The following is a 15,828-nucleotide window of genomic DNA, read 5'->3' as shown; positions in this document are numbered from 1 at the left end:
TGCATACACTTAGAAATATATACAAACATACTTAAACTGTGCCACATTGTGGGCTGCTAATTTGCCATCAGGCTAACCGTGGGAGGTTTTTCTCTCCATTTAACGCAAATGGTGAAAAGTCTTCCACGACGGCGAATTTCTCCAAATACTTGATAAAGGAGTTCCCTTGTCTTCTGGATTGTGTTTAAAATTACAAGGCTACGGAATTGAACATCGGAAATCCAAAATTGGGTCGGCTGCTTAACAACGGATATAAAAAATAAAATAAGAAACCACACTGAAGCGCAACTTTCGACTTCAAATGAGTTAACCATATTTTTTTGTCATAGGATATAGTTTAGTTATAAGAGTTTGTTCATCGAGTTACTTATTCCCTATACTAAAAAATATTCTTATAGCCACCTTCTCTTTTTTGGTAAGTTAAAATATTTTTATTTAAAATATCAAATGTTACAATTCTTGTAAGTATTAATTTTTTAACATTGTGCTATATATATAAGTTGAATAGTAAGAGCTTTTTTTTATAACTAATTAAAGAAATTCTGCTAAAACTTTCTTAAAGCAATAATCACTAGATTTTTAACGATTGATTTTTTTTAAAGGCCAAAGAGTTATATGTTTAGAAATTTAAAATTATCAGCTTCTTCTAATTTTTAATTTGGGTAACACAACTAAAATAATTATAATATACTTTAAAAATATCGAGTTTTACTTTGCTTTCTGACTCTATGCTGTAAAAAATATTCATTTTAAAAATTTAAATACTTTTGAGAATAAATATATACTTGCCTAATACATTAAAAGTTTATGACAATCATTCTATTTGAAAGTTTTAAATAGACAACTATTTTCTGATATAAATTAAATTCTATAAGCATGAAAAAAAATCTTGACAAAGGAAAATTATGAAATTAAACAACAAAAATATACTTTTTCCGCCTGTTATTCCGAGAGTGTAGTTTTAAAAAAGAACTTTATTTAAAATTTTAAGTACTATTTTTTAATTAAAAGCATACATTTTCCCGCCAAGTTTCAATGGGATCAACGTAATCATAAGGAACATAAAATTTTGTCTATTAGGAATGTGCGGCAGTAATAATAAATTAATTACATTCTTTAAAAATGCTTACTATCACTCGACAAACTTCTTAACATATTGATTTCATATTGTTTCGCGATCTGGGATGGATTGCCTATATTACAGCAAAAAGTCAAGACATTAATATTCGTTCGTTAAAAAACGCATCCTCATAATTTTATTGTTCCAAAAATATTTAGAAATTTAATGAAATACGAATTGCTCATAGTCAATTATTCGACAAAAGACATGCAATTCTATTGCAATATTTTTCGCTAAACTAAATCGGGAGGACCCTGCTCGCTGTCGCTCTCCACGTTTATACCTTGATATTGCTTAATACTAATGTCTCATCTTTTACTCTCTAATACATTATTAATTATAGTTGAAGCTCCTGCCCTGATCACTCTAAGCGTTCCACACCCGGAATTGCTCACGAAGTTAATTGCAAATTGCCTACAAAGCAGCGAAAAAAAAAGAAGATATTTGTTCTTAAAAGTAAGAAACTCAACAATATCATATTTCTTCTGATTATAATTATTTGTAGTCATAGCGAAATAAAAGCAAGAACTATGCTACTGTAAGCTACATTATCTGTGCAAACATTTAATATTTTTAAAGGATAATATTTCGATTATTTGTATGTAACGGTGGACAAAACCTTTATATTTGAACTTTGTTAAATTAAGATAAGATATTAAATATTTTGTTAATACTCTAAAATATTTTCCTCGGAAATCGGGCGCTACAGCATCTATAAAATAATTGTTCCTCAATTTATTAGAAATGTAAGCTTTATTTTAATAATTGTTCATGAATCTCTCACACCTAAGTTCTCACAGATTAGATTAATATTATTATTAGTACGCCATGGCTTACACGGTGCAGATAGCCTCTAGAACAAGGGTTTCCAACTGGCGACCCGCGAACTAAAATATATTAGTTTTCATAGCGGACAATTTTCGTAAAAAATCTATAAGGGCTTAAAATGCTTTTCTCGCTAAATAAAATAAAATAAATTTTTTTGTCATCTGTGAAATTTAACATACTAACGGTGCAAAAAAAATTTATTTCTCAGGTTTTGCATCCAAGAAAATATTTATTCAAATACAAAAATAACCGTGTATGTTGCTCTTTTTTTTATTTTGTGAATATAATTTAGCATGTGCGTATCAGAGGTTCTCCAATTTAGCTTTTTGAAACCATTCATTTTGGACGAAATTATTTACATTTGTAAATTTTAGAGTACATAAAAGAGGGAATGAATATCATGTTTTATCTAAATTCCGTGAATTGAATATTGCATTAGCGGAAAAAAATTAATTTCAGATGCTCGAGAATTTTTTAGTTGATGCTATAATTCCTAATAAGTCGAAAAAATGTTAATTTATCCCAGAATTAAATTTGAAAGTAAAAAATATCTTGTCACTAAGTTTCAGATTAAGAGAAGATTCAAAATGATACGTAGCAATCATTATTTGTAATGCTTGTTATTTTGTCCTTTCTTTTAATATTAAAAAAAACTTATATAAAAATCTGACACCAATATTTAATGTTCCTTCAAACATAAAAAGATTCCTATATAAAATTTTGATAAAGTTGTGGCCCGCCATTTGATTGGTGTTTTTAATTGCGGCCCCCGGCCTCATGTAAGTTGGAAACCTCTGTTCTAGAACTAAGATGGACTTTTTTTTAACTCAATATACTTATACAGTTATACCTGCAAACTTTATGCGGCGTAAAAGACTAGCTCATTAATGTTTTGAGTTTGGAAGTTGAAGTGTTTATAAGGTGTTTGTGTATCCCAAGCAAAATATGTTTAGTTTACATTAAATAAAATTATTGCCGCCGTCACAATCGTATCAGAAAATTTTTACAGAGCGCATTTAGTCTGCCATAACTCATATAGTATTAAATGAAATTTTACACATTTACAGAAAAATGTTAAATTTTTTTCTAACAAGATGTTTATCGAGTTGTTTCAGTACTAAGATGAAAATTGCTGTTTTGCGTAGCGTAATTCAGTTTAGTGATAATGTTAGCTGAAGAATTGCAATTGTTTTGAAGTTAAACACTATGATAGTTTGAGAAAATGAATAATTTATCTCAGTTTGTTTAAATTTCTAATTAGTTTTGGATTTATTAAATAGGTTATATCGATGGTATTTTGGATTTTTCAGTGTAAGGGAAAAAGTAATTGCAGTAAAATTAGAATTTTTTTGCATCCTTTTTTGACTGAAAAAAAAAGAGTGGTTAAAAAAAAACTGACATTTTCTTAAATTTTGGTATATTAAATTCCAAAAGGTTAAGAAGGTTTACCAAGAATTTCTTTTATTTTAATTAAGGGACTTGATGTTATGTAAACTAATAAAAGACAATTTTTCTGCTGTAAGCGGTGTCACATGTGTGTGATGTCGACAGTAAGGGTATCATTTCCTGCTCCTTTCTTTAATTCATTTGCATGGAATTATTTTTAAATTTATAAGTTTAGTTATTTTAATTTTTAAACATATTTATAATTATATGCGGTATTTAAAATTTTCCTTCAGGTTGAATTTTATTATTTATGCATATTTACAAACCAGGAAAAATTTAAAAAAAGTCAATTAAACATTTTCCAATCGAGTGCCAATTTTGGTTTTTCTATTGTAGTTTTTAATATCATTTCTACAGGTTGCATTTAATAACTCTAACCAAGAATAATTAACTGAAAAAATAAATCAAAATAACGATTTTATCGTATGAATTCCAAACCCTTATAGAATACTGAATTGAATCGAGTGTATAAATACATAAGCAATTCCTCTAACTCAAGTAAAATAAAAGTTCTACTATCTTCGAATTGTATCATTTTCTTGGACGTTTAACATGTAGCTGCGTTTGTTTTGATGGCTGCCGTGATGACTAAAGAATAGATTCCCATTAAAAATTTAGCCTTTTAAAAGCAGCTGTCTTAGTTCTTAACATTAATATTATCATTCAAAAATTTTTTTTAAAAATATAAGTATTGTAATTTTAGTGCTTAATCATTTTTTTTCATACTATCTATTATTTTTGTACCTTGTTTTACTTACTATTTTTTAGGCAGATTAAGTTAAGATTTTACTGACATAATTAAATGCATCCTTATCTTTATCAGCTGTTTTTTTATGTCTTATTATTTTGCATTTACTACTACAATTTTCTCTGTTTACAGAATGGATAATTTTCTAATATTTATTACATCGTTTATATTAGCATTTGCTAAATAATTAGTCCCTTATTTAATTAAGCTTGATTACTTGTCATAGAGCTACAAAATAAGAAAGTGATTGCCTATTTTAATTCTATCACACAAGAATTATGTTCATACAAGTTAAATAAGCTATTTTTCAGCTCTTATAGCAATTTAGCTATTACTTCGATAAAATTTAGATACTGTTAAATGAAGATATGCTTTTTCAAGAGTAAATTAGTTTTTAAGAGTAAAAGTGTTCTTGTTTTCGATACCTTATTTTCCTCTTTCAAGGGTAAAGGAAGAAACACACACGCAATACATTTTAATTACATTCACAAAAATTAGAAGATCAAATATAAATAATAAAAAGTATAAACAAAATATAAAGTATAAATAATAATAAGTATAAACAAAATATAAATAATAATAAGTATAAACAAGACATAAAGTATAAATAATAATAAGTATAAACAAGACATAAAGTATAAATAATAAGTATAAACAAGACATAAAGTATAAATAATAATAAGTATAAACAAAATATAAAATATAATATATTATAAAGCATAAATAAACATTTTTATAAGTTCTCTTTTTATAATCTTGGCTGCCTTTACAGATTTTGGTCCTTTTATACGCAGCATAGGAAATAATCTTCGTTCAGCGAAACTTTCTCACTCAAATCTCCCCGGTGATGTAAATTGTTCAACATCATAACATGAAGGGACTCTTTCAGTTTCTTGAAGATTTTAAATCAAATTGTTTTTGCATAAATGAGAATATTGCGTAGAAGAAAATTTAGAGAACGTTGGAGACTGTAACGAACACGAGAAGGGTGGCATACGTAACATACCATAATCTTCTAAATTGTTCAGCTTTTTAACGATTTTAACAATCACTTTTACAAGTCCATTTATTTTAAGATCCTGTAATGAAAGAACACTATATTACCTCCTTATAACATGATCTTACAATTCATAATGATTGCAAAAATCCTTGTTTCTTATTTATAGAGTAGAGAAAAAAAGAAAACTTCAAAAAGTGAGGCCATATCCTCTCGAGAACACCATACTGAGTGGTCCAAGGCCATGGTCAAATGCTTTCCTCTACCGTAACTGAATTAAGGTACTTTTAATCTTACATTATACCATTAAACATTTAAAAATTTTATGAACAAGTGTACTTGATAAATTATTTTTATTCTTAACAGAAACATTAGTTTAATAATAATCTACTTGAAAACCATTTACTAAATTATATAAGAACTTTTAAGCATGAATATGAAGTGTACACCAAATCATTATTTCAAAATTTTTACTGCCAAACCATCAGTTTGAAATGTTTTTTTTAAAAACTAAAACAATTCTTTTTAAAAGAGATGTAAATTCGTAATTCTTTTATTCTTATCTTGATTTAATGCAGTGATTGTTATTACGAGTATTATTACTGTTGTTCTTATGAATTAATTTTTACTTTTCCATTTATACTTTCTTACACGCTACTTTTAATTTTAAGCCTAATTATGTATTATTTTTTTTTAAGCGTTAGATGACAGTGCTGAATTTAAAACTTTTTTATGCTTTATATTTTATTTTTCTTATTAGATACTTTTAACTTTACTTTTCTTATGTGTTACTTTTTATCACTATAATATTTTACGCTTTTTCTTTATGCGCTACGTTTTAGAGTTCACTTGTGGGTTAGATTTCTCTGTGGGTTATTTTTACGTATTTTTCTCTCTTATGATGTTGCTTTTATTTTTTTTCGTTGTTCTGTTCTATTCTTTGTTCAATAGTTTACGCCTTCCTTTACTCTATATATTTCGAGTTATTTTTCTCTATGCGTTATATTTTTTCGTATATTTTCCGCGTTTACTTTAAAAACTACTTTTATTTTTATTTTGCTTTACTTTTACTTTTATATTTTATTAAATATTTGCTTTCATGCATTACTAAATTTTAAGAGTTACTTTTCAATTTAACGAGTTCTCAATTGCACGTTAACTTTTAATTTCTTGTATTTTTTATGCCTTTCTTTTCTTCATGCGTTTTTTACTCGTTTAATCTTCCTATGCGTTACTTTTTAGTTTTATTTTTCTAAGTGTTCCTTTTATTATGTGTTACATTTTCATGACTTAGGCGTTGCTTCTGCGCATTTACTTTCCTTTTGCGTTTTTCTTACACATTTCTCAATTTCTTTCTTTACTCTATATTTTTAATGTTGCTTTTATTTAAGCAGCGATTTTCTTACGCATACGTGTTTATTTTAATTATTCGTTATATTCAGTCGAATTCGTTTTTCATTACTTACAAATTCTTTCTAAATAACGCATTACTGTTTTATGCTTTTATTTGCAAACTTCTTATTTTAAATCTTATATTTTACTTTTTTAATGCGTTACTTTTCCCGTCTTCTGCTTTGATTTATCCTCGTTAACGCGTTCGATTTAGTATGTATTACTTTTATCTTAACGCTTATATCATATTATACGTGTTACTTTTCATTGTTAATATTCTTATGCTTTTACATTCTACTGATTGTCAATATTCTACTTCGTTTACTTTTCATCATGTGTTATATTTACCCTTCTACTTCACACATTTTTACTCATTACTTTTAAGCGTAGATATTTATTTATGATCTGCTTTACATTTACGCTTTTTAAGTGTTCTTTTTATACGTTTACTTCCTTTATGCGTTATTTTTTTACTTTTCTAATGTCTCTTTTCTCATTAAATGCTTTCTAATCTACGCGATTATATTTCTCAGGCCTTATTTTTAACTTTAGTATCCATTATCAGTTTATTCTTCTAATGCGTTACTTTTACTTATATGTGTTGCTCTATTCTTTACGCTTTCTTATATTTTAGGCATTTTCTTTTCTTATCCTTTACCTTTTCACACGTATATATTTTGCACGTTACTTTATTATGCGTTGCTTTAACTAGATTAGTTTACTTCCGCTTTATTATTCTGTGTTATTATTTAAGCATTATTTTTCCTTAAGCGGTATTTTTTTCTTGCGATATTTTTACTTTTCTGAAGCATTAGATAAAAGAGTTTATTTTTATTTTGCGTTCCCCTAACGAGTTTACTCGTTATATGCATTATATACATTCTTTTTCAAAATTTACTTTAAACTATGCTTTACTTTATACGATATTGTATTTTAATAGTTTTTTTTTTACTTTACTTAATCTTTTTACAATATTATATTTCGTATGCTACATTTATATTTACGTCTTACATTATTTTATATTGCTTTACAGTATTCCATATTTCACTTTATATTTAATGATTTGCTTTACACTTTCCTATCCTATATACTTCTAGCTATCTTACTCTTTATCTGCTTCACGCTTACAAGCATGCTTTACACTTTATGCTATATTTTATTCATTACATCACGTTTTACTTTTTTTATGTTTTACTTTTTTCTATACTTTGCATTTTATACTTTTCGCTTTTTAAGTTATTTTTTATACTTTTATTTTTATACGCTTTACTTTACTCATGCTTTTCTTTATACTTCATATTTTGCGCTGTTACTTTTTCCCCAGTACTTTACTTTTTACTACTCTTTATTCTTCATTATAACTTCTACTTTTTAATTTATGTTTTCATTTTTACTTTAAGGAGTTAAATATTTAGTAAAGTAAAAAGTGTACTTTATATTTTATACTCATTACTACTATATACAATTCTTATTTTACTCTTTATACTAAATTTTGCACTTTATTTTACTTAAATTTAATTAGATTCACGCACAATTTAATATCGGGATGATTCAGTAAAACATTTATGCCATAAATTCACTAATTTAATATTTTTTAAATTAAAATAAAATCATAATCGAAGATACGACAAATTCTACTTAGTTATTTATGACTAAAAAATACATTTATTTTACGCTTTTTAATTTTATATTTTTACCTCATTTTAGAACTATGTCAAAATAAACAAGGTTTAACAGCAGTTCAATAAATTTAATGCTTTGCTACATTGAGATTTATTTAAAAAAGATATTTTACTTGGATAATGTACCACTCTTTATCGAGACATTTCAATTAAACGTTTATTCATTTAATTCTAAAGGTGATTAATCTCGAGATGGTTTTATTCTCATTATTAGAAAGCAAAGTTCCCTATCAGGTTCTGTTACAATTAGCATTGTCACTTATAATTCATTGATAAAAAGCAAGTCGCAAGTCTTCGCCAAGATTTTGAACGTTCACAGTAGGGAAATTAATAATTTTACAGGGTGGTTGCAAAATACTGTTACATTACAAAAAAAAAGGAATTAATTTTAATCGTTTGGTAAAACAATTTCTCTCTCACTATTCCGGCGATTGGCGCTTTCTATAAGTGCAGACGATTCTTGATTAAAGCAAAACATTTAGAATAACTTTATTCGTCAATGCTTCCGATTCCATCTTTAAACAGCTTTTCGATCACTGATTTTCTTCAGGTAGAAATCTTCAAACAGTTAAAATCTCTTGGGTTAAATATAACATTTATGTATAGAACTATAAATCTATTTATGGACACTACTAGTTGCAAAGATCGACCCAGGTCTGATGGTTCACATTCATTTCTTACAAAAATGAGCACTTTTAAGAATTCATGAAAAGATACAAAGAAATCCACAGCCCTCTTCTAATAAAATGGCTGCAGAAGAGAACATGAGTCAAAGAACTATGCAAGTTGTATCAAATTAAGACCTGAGTTTCGGCCCATATCTCAAAAGGAATGTTCCTGGTGTGACAACTGCTCAAAAATTAAAAAGGTTACAAAAGAGTAAGAAATCGCTGATCCAACAGTAACAAATTGTTGATAGAATAGTCTTATCTGATGAGTAAATATTTTGCACACAACAAAGTTATAATGCTAAAAATAATGTTGTATACTCAGCAACCTCTGCTGCTATAATTGAAAATTAAAGAACTGTTCAACGCTTTCAGTACAAGAATTCTGCTATGGTTTGGGCTGCAATATCAAATAACGGAAAACTTTCTTTGAAATTTATCTATAAAGGGGTAAAAATCAATGCTAAATATCACAAAAAGGAAGTATAGGCTACACATTTATTACCACATACTGACAGATTGTATACCAAAAAAGTATGGATATTTTAGCAAGATTCTGCACCGTCACACAAAGCCAAAATAACATAGGGTGGGTTCCATGTCAATTGTCTGAAATTTATTAAGCAGGAAGATTGGTCCCCTTCTTAACCAGATCTAAATCCTCTAGACCAGGGGTGTCAAACTCGCGGCCCGAGGTGAACATTTTTGTGGCCCAGTCAATATATCCGAAGCAAAGTAAAAATAAAATGGAAATGTGAATTAGAAATGAAACCAGCATATAAAATTATAATATACTTTATTTAAAAAACTATACGGATCATTTTAAATTGTCCACGCGGAAATGTAAAATTCTAATTGGGTGAAATGGAGTCCGTTTCACACTAAGCTGTCAATTAGATAGTACATAATCAGGTTTATTCTATTATAGCGAGGCAAGTTGGTTATCTTGCTCCAAGGTTCTCAATCAATTATGGGATTTGAAACAAAAAATAAGTAAGTTTTTACAAACTATTAATCAGGATACAAGATTGTTCTCCGATCAAATATGGTTGCAAGATTTATCTTTTATGGTTGATATAACCCTAACACTTATCCGATTTAAATTTATTGTTACAAGGCAAGGATCAGATCATTACGAACATGTTTGACACAATTCAAATATAAACTATTTCTTTGGGAAAGGCAACTGAAAAATAAAGATTTAACGCATTTCCCAACGTGCAACAAAAGCAAATCTATTTTAGATGATACTGCAGCGTATCAAAAATACGCAGAAAAAAATTTCAAATCTTAGAACAGAATTTTAAACAAGGTTTAAAGATTTTAATTCTTTGGAAGACAAATTTTGTTTTTCTTCGATTTTCCCAATAAATATATACTCAGTACCCAGTTATATGCAAATGGAAGTGATTGAGATTCAGTGCGACTCAAATTTGAAAGCAAAATTCATTGAAGTGGGTGTGTCTGAATTTCACGAATATGGTTTGAAAAGCAAGGTTTGAAAATACTCGAAAATTCGTGTATGAAATTATTTCCATGTATGGAAGTACTTATCAGTGAGAGCCAATTATTTTCTGTTAAGAATGGAAATAAATCTCCTGTCCGAAACCGTATTAATAACGCTCAGGTTGGGTCAATTTTGGAAGTAGTCTCGGCCAATAAAATTTCTCCCGAAATAGGAAAGATAATAGCGGAGAAGAGATGTCAAGTATCAGGACGTAAACAATAATTTAACTTTATATATGTTTATTACAATTCAAAATAAAAATATTTGTTTCCATGAACATTGATTATTTTTTTTGCGGCCCACCTAAAGTTAAGCATTGTTTATTTGGCCCAAGTTAGCTTTTGAGTTTGACACCCCTGCTCTAGACTATAGCGTTGGGGGGATTCTTGAGTCTGAAGCGAATGCTGAGCAGCGCAGACTCCCTCAAAGCTTCTTTATTGCGTGAATGGGACCCATTACTTCTTAAAATGATTCGGACCGCCATCTGACAATGGCGTGAGAGATTATATTTTATAATCAATAAAGATGGTGGTTGATTTAAATAAAATTTTTTAAGGTAAACTTCCATTTATAGTGTTCATCATATTTGTGAATTTATCAGTTTCTATTTAATATCTATACAACAAAATGATTCAACATTTATAACACTATTTAGCAGCCACCCTGTTATTTGCATGTATCGCTAATTTTTTTAACGTAATAAAAGCCTTTTCTTTTTAATTGGCTTTAACGTGATTGCAAGGTCTCAAAATGTCTTTTAACGAAAATAACTGTTTTATTGTTTGGGTTTTTGACATATATGTTGTTTTGGATGCAATTTCTTTTTAGTGTATTAATGCTATTAATATATGTCTTAAGTTATATAGCGTATTCTCTTTGTTTTCTTGAAAATTTATATAAATGCTGGTTATTAAACTCTTCTTTTATATTACTTACCTTTAAAAATCTCAGATGTCGAATCATTGTTGAATTTGTACTTCATGAAATTTTCGAAAGCTGAAAAAATATCACATATTTATTATTATTACTTTAATATTTTTGCAACATTATAGGAATCTTTCAAGCATTATGCAAAGACATAAAAATGATTGGGATGTGTGATTTGCTTATTTTTACTGACAAATGGCTGGTGGGATATGAGCCATGCTTGCGTAAGACATTTAAATCACATCATTTTTAAAATAACTTCAAATTTAAAATTAAAGTTGGGCAATAATTGCTGTTAAGTGATTCATAGATCAAGATTTTTAACAGAAGAACAGAAATAATGAATATTCTTCTCAAAAATTTCATAAAATGATGGAAATATCCACTCATTTTACGTTCTGAAAAATTACCTTGTTTATTTGAATTCTGATATTAGGTTACTTCAGGAAGAGCTAAAGTAAGCAAGATAATGCGTTATTACTTTCTTACTTAACTGTGCACAGGATCTGATTTGTTTAGTTTAGGTGACTAAGCGTCCAGAATTGAATAAAGAAACATGCTTTATTTGAACGGTCCCATATTAGTAGAAATATTTCCACTTTTCGAAGTTTAGGATATTTCTAAAGATAGTTACAAAGAAGTTTTGATTATAAAATATAAAATAAATAACACGTATTTTATTCAATTTACAAAATCAGAAATTCATAACTAATTTTAGTTCATTCTTAAAGAGGAGAGTTCAATCTTAAGGGATAGAAAACACTAACCATGAAAAATGCCGACTCAAAATTGTTTATGTTAAAAAAGTTAACAGTTAATAAGTTTATACAGTATTAAGTTTTTTTTTCTAATATTATTCTCCTTGGTAATTTTTAATTGGTTTTTGCACTATTTCTTTACCTGACATCTGAAAAAAGGTGTCAAACATGGAACATTTCAGCTTAATATTTTCTGGAAACACGTTATCTTGAAAAAAAAATCGGAAATTCTAATTTTTATCCACTCTATTATTCACTAAACTAAATTATTCATTATTGTTTGTTTTCTCAATTTGACCTTTATGGAAATATAATGCATAACTTTTCTTCTACACGTTCTTAAATTTTGCGAGATACGTTTGAGTTACTTTTATGTGCTATTTAATTTCGTGTTAATTTTTTAGACGTTATACTTACGCGTTCTACGTTTTAATTTGTCCCATTACTTGCAAAAATAACGCATAAAAATTAAATTTAACGCACAAGTTTACTTTTCAGATTCATTACTTTTATGTGCCATTGCTCTTATTAATTTTGTGCGTTAGTTTTGTGAGTTACTTTTAAGCGTTTATTTTGATTACTCGTTTTTTTTAACTTTTATGCATTTTTTGAGTTATAAATTCTCGCTAATTTTACGCGTTTTTTTTCGTAATGCGTTATTTTGAAGCGTTTATTTGTTTATACGCTCTTTTACTTTTTCTGCACTCATTTTACACATTCACTTTAACCAATCTTCAACGCGTTCACATTACCCGAATGTTTTGCATTAACTTGTTATTTTACGCGTTACTTTTTTATTTTACACACATTTACTGTACATTTTTTATGTGTTACATTTACGCTCCTTTTTAATTAAATTTTTACACCTCTGCAGGTTTATAGTTTTTTGAGTGTTACATTACTTTATGCGTTGCTTTCAAGCGCTTTCTTTAATTTTACGCGTTACTTTTATTTTTATTATTTTATCGTTTATTTTTTATGCATTACTTTTTTCCCGTATACGTTATACGCACTGTATTTTACGTTTTAACTTTCATTATGCGTTGCATTTAAGTCTTCTACGCTTTAATTCGTCGAATTACTTTGTTATGAATTTGCTTTTTCTTATGCTATAATTTATAAACTTTTTATTGAATATTTCATGCGTTTCATTATCTTTTTTCTGCATTTACTTTTCTTACGCGTTACTTGTATTTTTCGCACTACTTTTCTTTTCACTTCAGTTAACACACTTTTTAGTTTACATCTCACTTTTTTTTTTTTTTATTCTTAAGTTTATGCGTAGTGCTTGCCATTAAACTTCAAGCCTTACTTTACTTCATAATTTGCGGTAAAAGGTTTATGGTTCCTTTTATTTGCCCTATTTCATTTTATACTATAACTTTACACTACATTTTACTTTTTTCTCTAATTTATATTTTACGCTTTAATTTACTTTTTCGTTGTATCTTTTACTTAACTCATGTTTTACTTTGCAAGCGCTTTACTTTTCTTTCTACTTAATATTGTAAGCTACATATTTTTTGTTTTATACTTTACCTTAATACTTAATGTTTCTTATTTCACGCTTTACTGTACTTCACACTCACCTTTTTTTTATACTTAAGATTTTCTTTTATCTTTACTTTTATATTTTATATGTTTCACATTACTCTTCAGAATTTACGTTATACTTTGCGCTTGACTTTATGCTTTACATTATACTTTTTACGTTACATTTTACTCTTTAGTTTAATTATATACTTTACGCTTCAATTTATGCTTTACTCTATATCTTACGCTGTAATTTATAATTCACGTTTTACTTAACCTTCTAATTTCCACTTGACAAATTTTAGTTTATTCAATTTTTACATTATGCCTTCCACTTTTTACTTTACGTATTACGTTATTAGTTGTTTTCTTTACATTTTATGAATTAATTTATACTTCACATTCCATTTTACTTAATACATTTATTTATGCTTAGTTTACTTGACGCTTCTATTTTATACTTAACTTTACGCTATACTGTATTTTTTACTATATTATATTTTAGAGATTTCCTTACTTTACTCTTTACTTTTTCTTTTTACAATATTTTGCATTTTATTATAATTTCTACTTTACGCATTGCTTTATACTTCAAACTTTATTTTATTCTCTACAAGATTCAGTTTTTTATATTTTTTGCTTTATATTATTCGATATTTAATTTTATATTTAAAGCTTTATTTTACACAGTATATTATACTCTTAACTTGAAATGATCTTTATTTGCTTTACACGTTTCTTAATATTTCACTCATTTTATTAAGCTATACTTTCTACTAGGCTTTACTTTTTTCTATGTTTCACTTTTTATACTTTCCGATTTTTAATTTCCGCTTTACTTTTTTATTTTACGCTTTCATTTAACCCTTTATTTCTTATTTATGCTCGACTTTCTTTTAAATTACTTTTTGTTTCACTTTATCTCACTCTTTAAGCAATACTTTACCTTATACTTCATATTTTATACGCTTTAACTTTTCCCGATATTTCACATTTTATAACTCTATTTTCTGCTATAATTTTTACTAAATATATTTTAAGTTTTACTTCTATTTACGCTTTTCTTTTTACTATGCACATATTCTGCATTAAATATTTTGCTTTTTACACCTTATATTTTCACTTTATGTTTTATGCATTACTGTGCAAAATTTTTATTTTACGCTTTGCATTAAATTTTATGCTTAACTTACGCTTTTCTTTTTACTATGCACATATTCTGCATTAAATATTTTGCTTTTTACACCTTATATTTTCACTTTATGTTTTATGCATTACTGTGCAAAATTTTTATTTTACGCTTTGCATTAAATTTTATGCTTAACTTATTTTGATTGCGCATCATTTATTATTTGGACGCTTCAGTATAACATTTGCATCAATAATTCACTAATCCTTTTTCACGCAAAATTAAACTGTATTCGAAGATACAAGAGAATTCTACTCAACTATTTATAAACAAAACAGATACAATTAGTTTATTTCACGATATTTAGTTTTATTTCTTTTGTCGAATTTTAGGACTTATATCAGAATGGGCAAGGTTCACCCGCATTTCAATACATTTAATTCTTCGATACATTGAGATTCATTTAGTAACTGTTTTATTTTAATTGTATAATGTACTATTTATTATCAAGACATTACAATAATACGCTTATTTATTTAATACTACAGGGGATTATTCTTGAAATGGTTTTATTATCATTTTTAGAAAACATCATCCTCTATCAGGACGCTACAGGTCACATTGTTATTTATAATTCATTTATTAAAAATTTTTAACCTACTTTTTGTAAGTCTACGTGAAGATTTTAAATGCTTTCTACAGCAAAATTAATTATTTTAATTTACTTATATCGTGCATTTTTTTCCGTAATGAAAGCTCTTATTTTTTAAAAAATGGCTTTAATGGATTAGAATGTCTCAAACATTTTCTAGACGAACATTACCGTTTTTTTTTTTTGCTTACATTTTGATGAATATGTTGTCTTCTTGTCGAATATGTATTAAGCAATTTATTTTTAGTACACGAAATTATGTTTGTTATTAATATATCTCTTTATTTATATTGCGTATTCTTTTTAGTTTCTTGAAAACTTATATAAATGCTTGTTAACACTAAACATACCATAACCGGTAAAATGACCGTTTTAAGAACTTTGGCAGTTATCCTCTTATCGTTTTTGAACATTTGACTTCATGACTTTTTCTAACAATTA

General features: G+C 27.2%; 2 long non-coding RNA genes across 6 annotated transcripts in view; one reads left to right on the top strand and one right to left on the bottom strand.

Moving 5' to 3' along the window:
• The window catches only part of LOC139425036 (uncharacterized), a 106,403-nt gene that overhangs the window by 81,772 nt on the left and 8,803 nt on the right, over nt 1–15,828 (top strand). For 3 of the 5 annotated variants that reach the window (XR_015431643.1, XR_015431641.1, XR_015431642.1), the window contains exons 2-3: nt 1,464–1,576; nt 5,309–5,420. The exons of the other annotated variants lie outside the window; for them this stretch is intronic. This is a non-coding gene — a long non-coding RNA (uncharacterized LOC139425036). The remainder of the gene's footprint in view (nt 1–1,463; nt 1,577–5,308; nt 5,421–15,828) is intronic. 5 annotated transcript variants of the gene reach the window in all.
• LOC147816065 (uncharacterized) overlaps nt 4,922–15,828 on the bottom strand; it is a 103,529-nt gene continuing 92,622 nt past the window's right edge. The window contains exons 7-8 of the long non-coding RNA XR_015431647.1: nt 11,325–11,384; nt 4,922–5,221 (exon numbers count right to left, since the gene is read on the bottom strand). This is a non-coding gene — a long non-coding RNA (uncharacterized LOC147816065). The remainder of the gene's footprint in view (nt 5,222–11,324; nt 11,385–15,828) is intronic.

This window comes from Parasteatoda tepidariorum, chromosome 2, assembly GCF_982258835.1.
Source record: "Parasteatoda tepidariorum strain Cologne lab strain chromosome 2, Ptep-v5.0, whole genome shotgun sequence".
In the NCBI taxonomy this organism is placed as follows: domain Eukaryota; kingdom Metazoa; phylum Arthropoda; class Arachnida; order Araneae; family Theridiidae; genus Parasteatoda; species Parasteatoda tepidariorum.
Note: the sequence above shows the minus strand (reverse complement) of the source record. Positions and strands in the feature narration are given on the sequence as shown.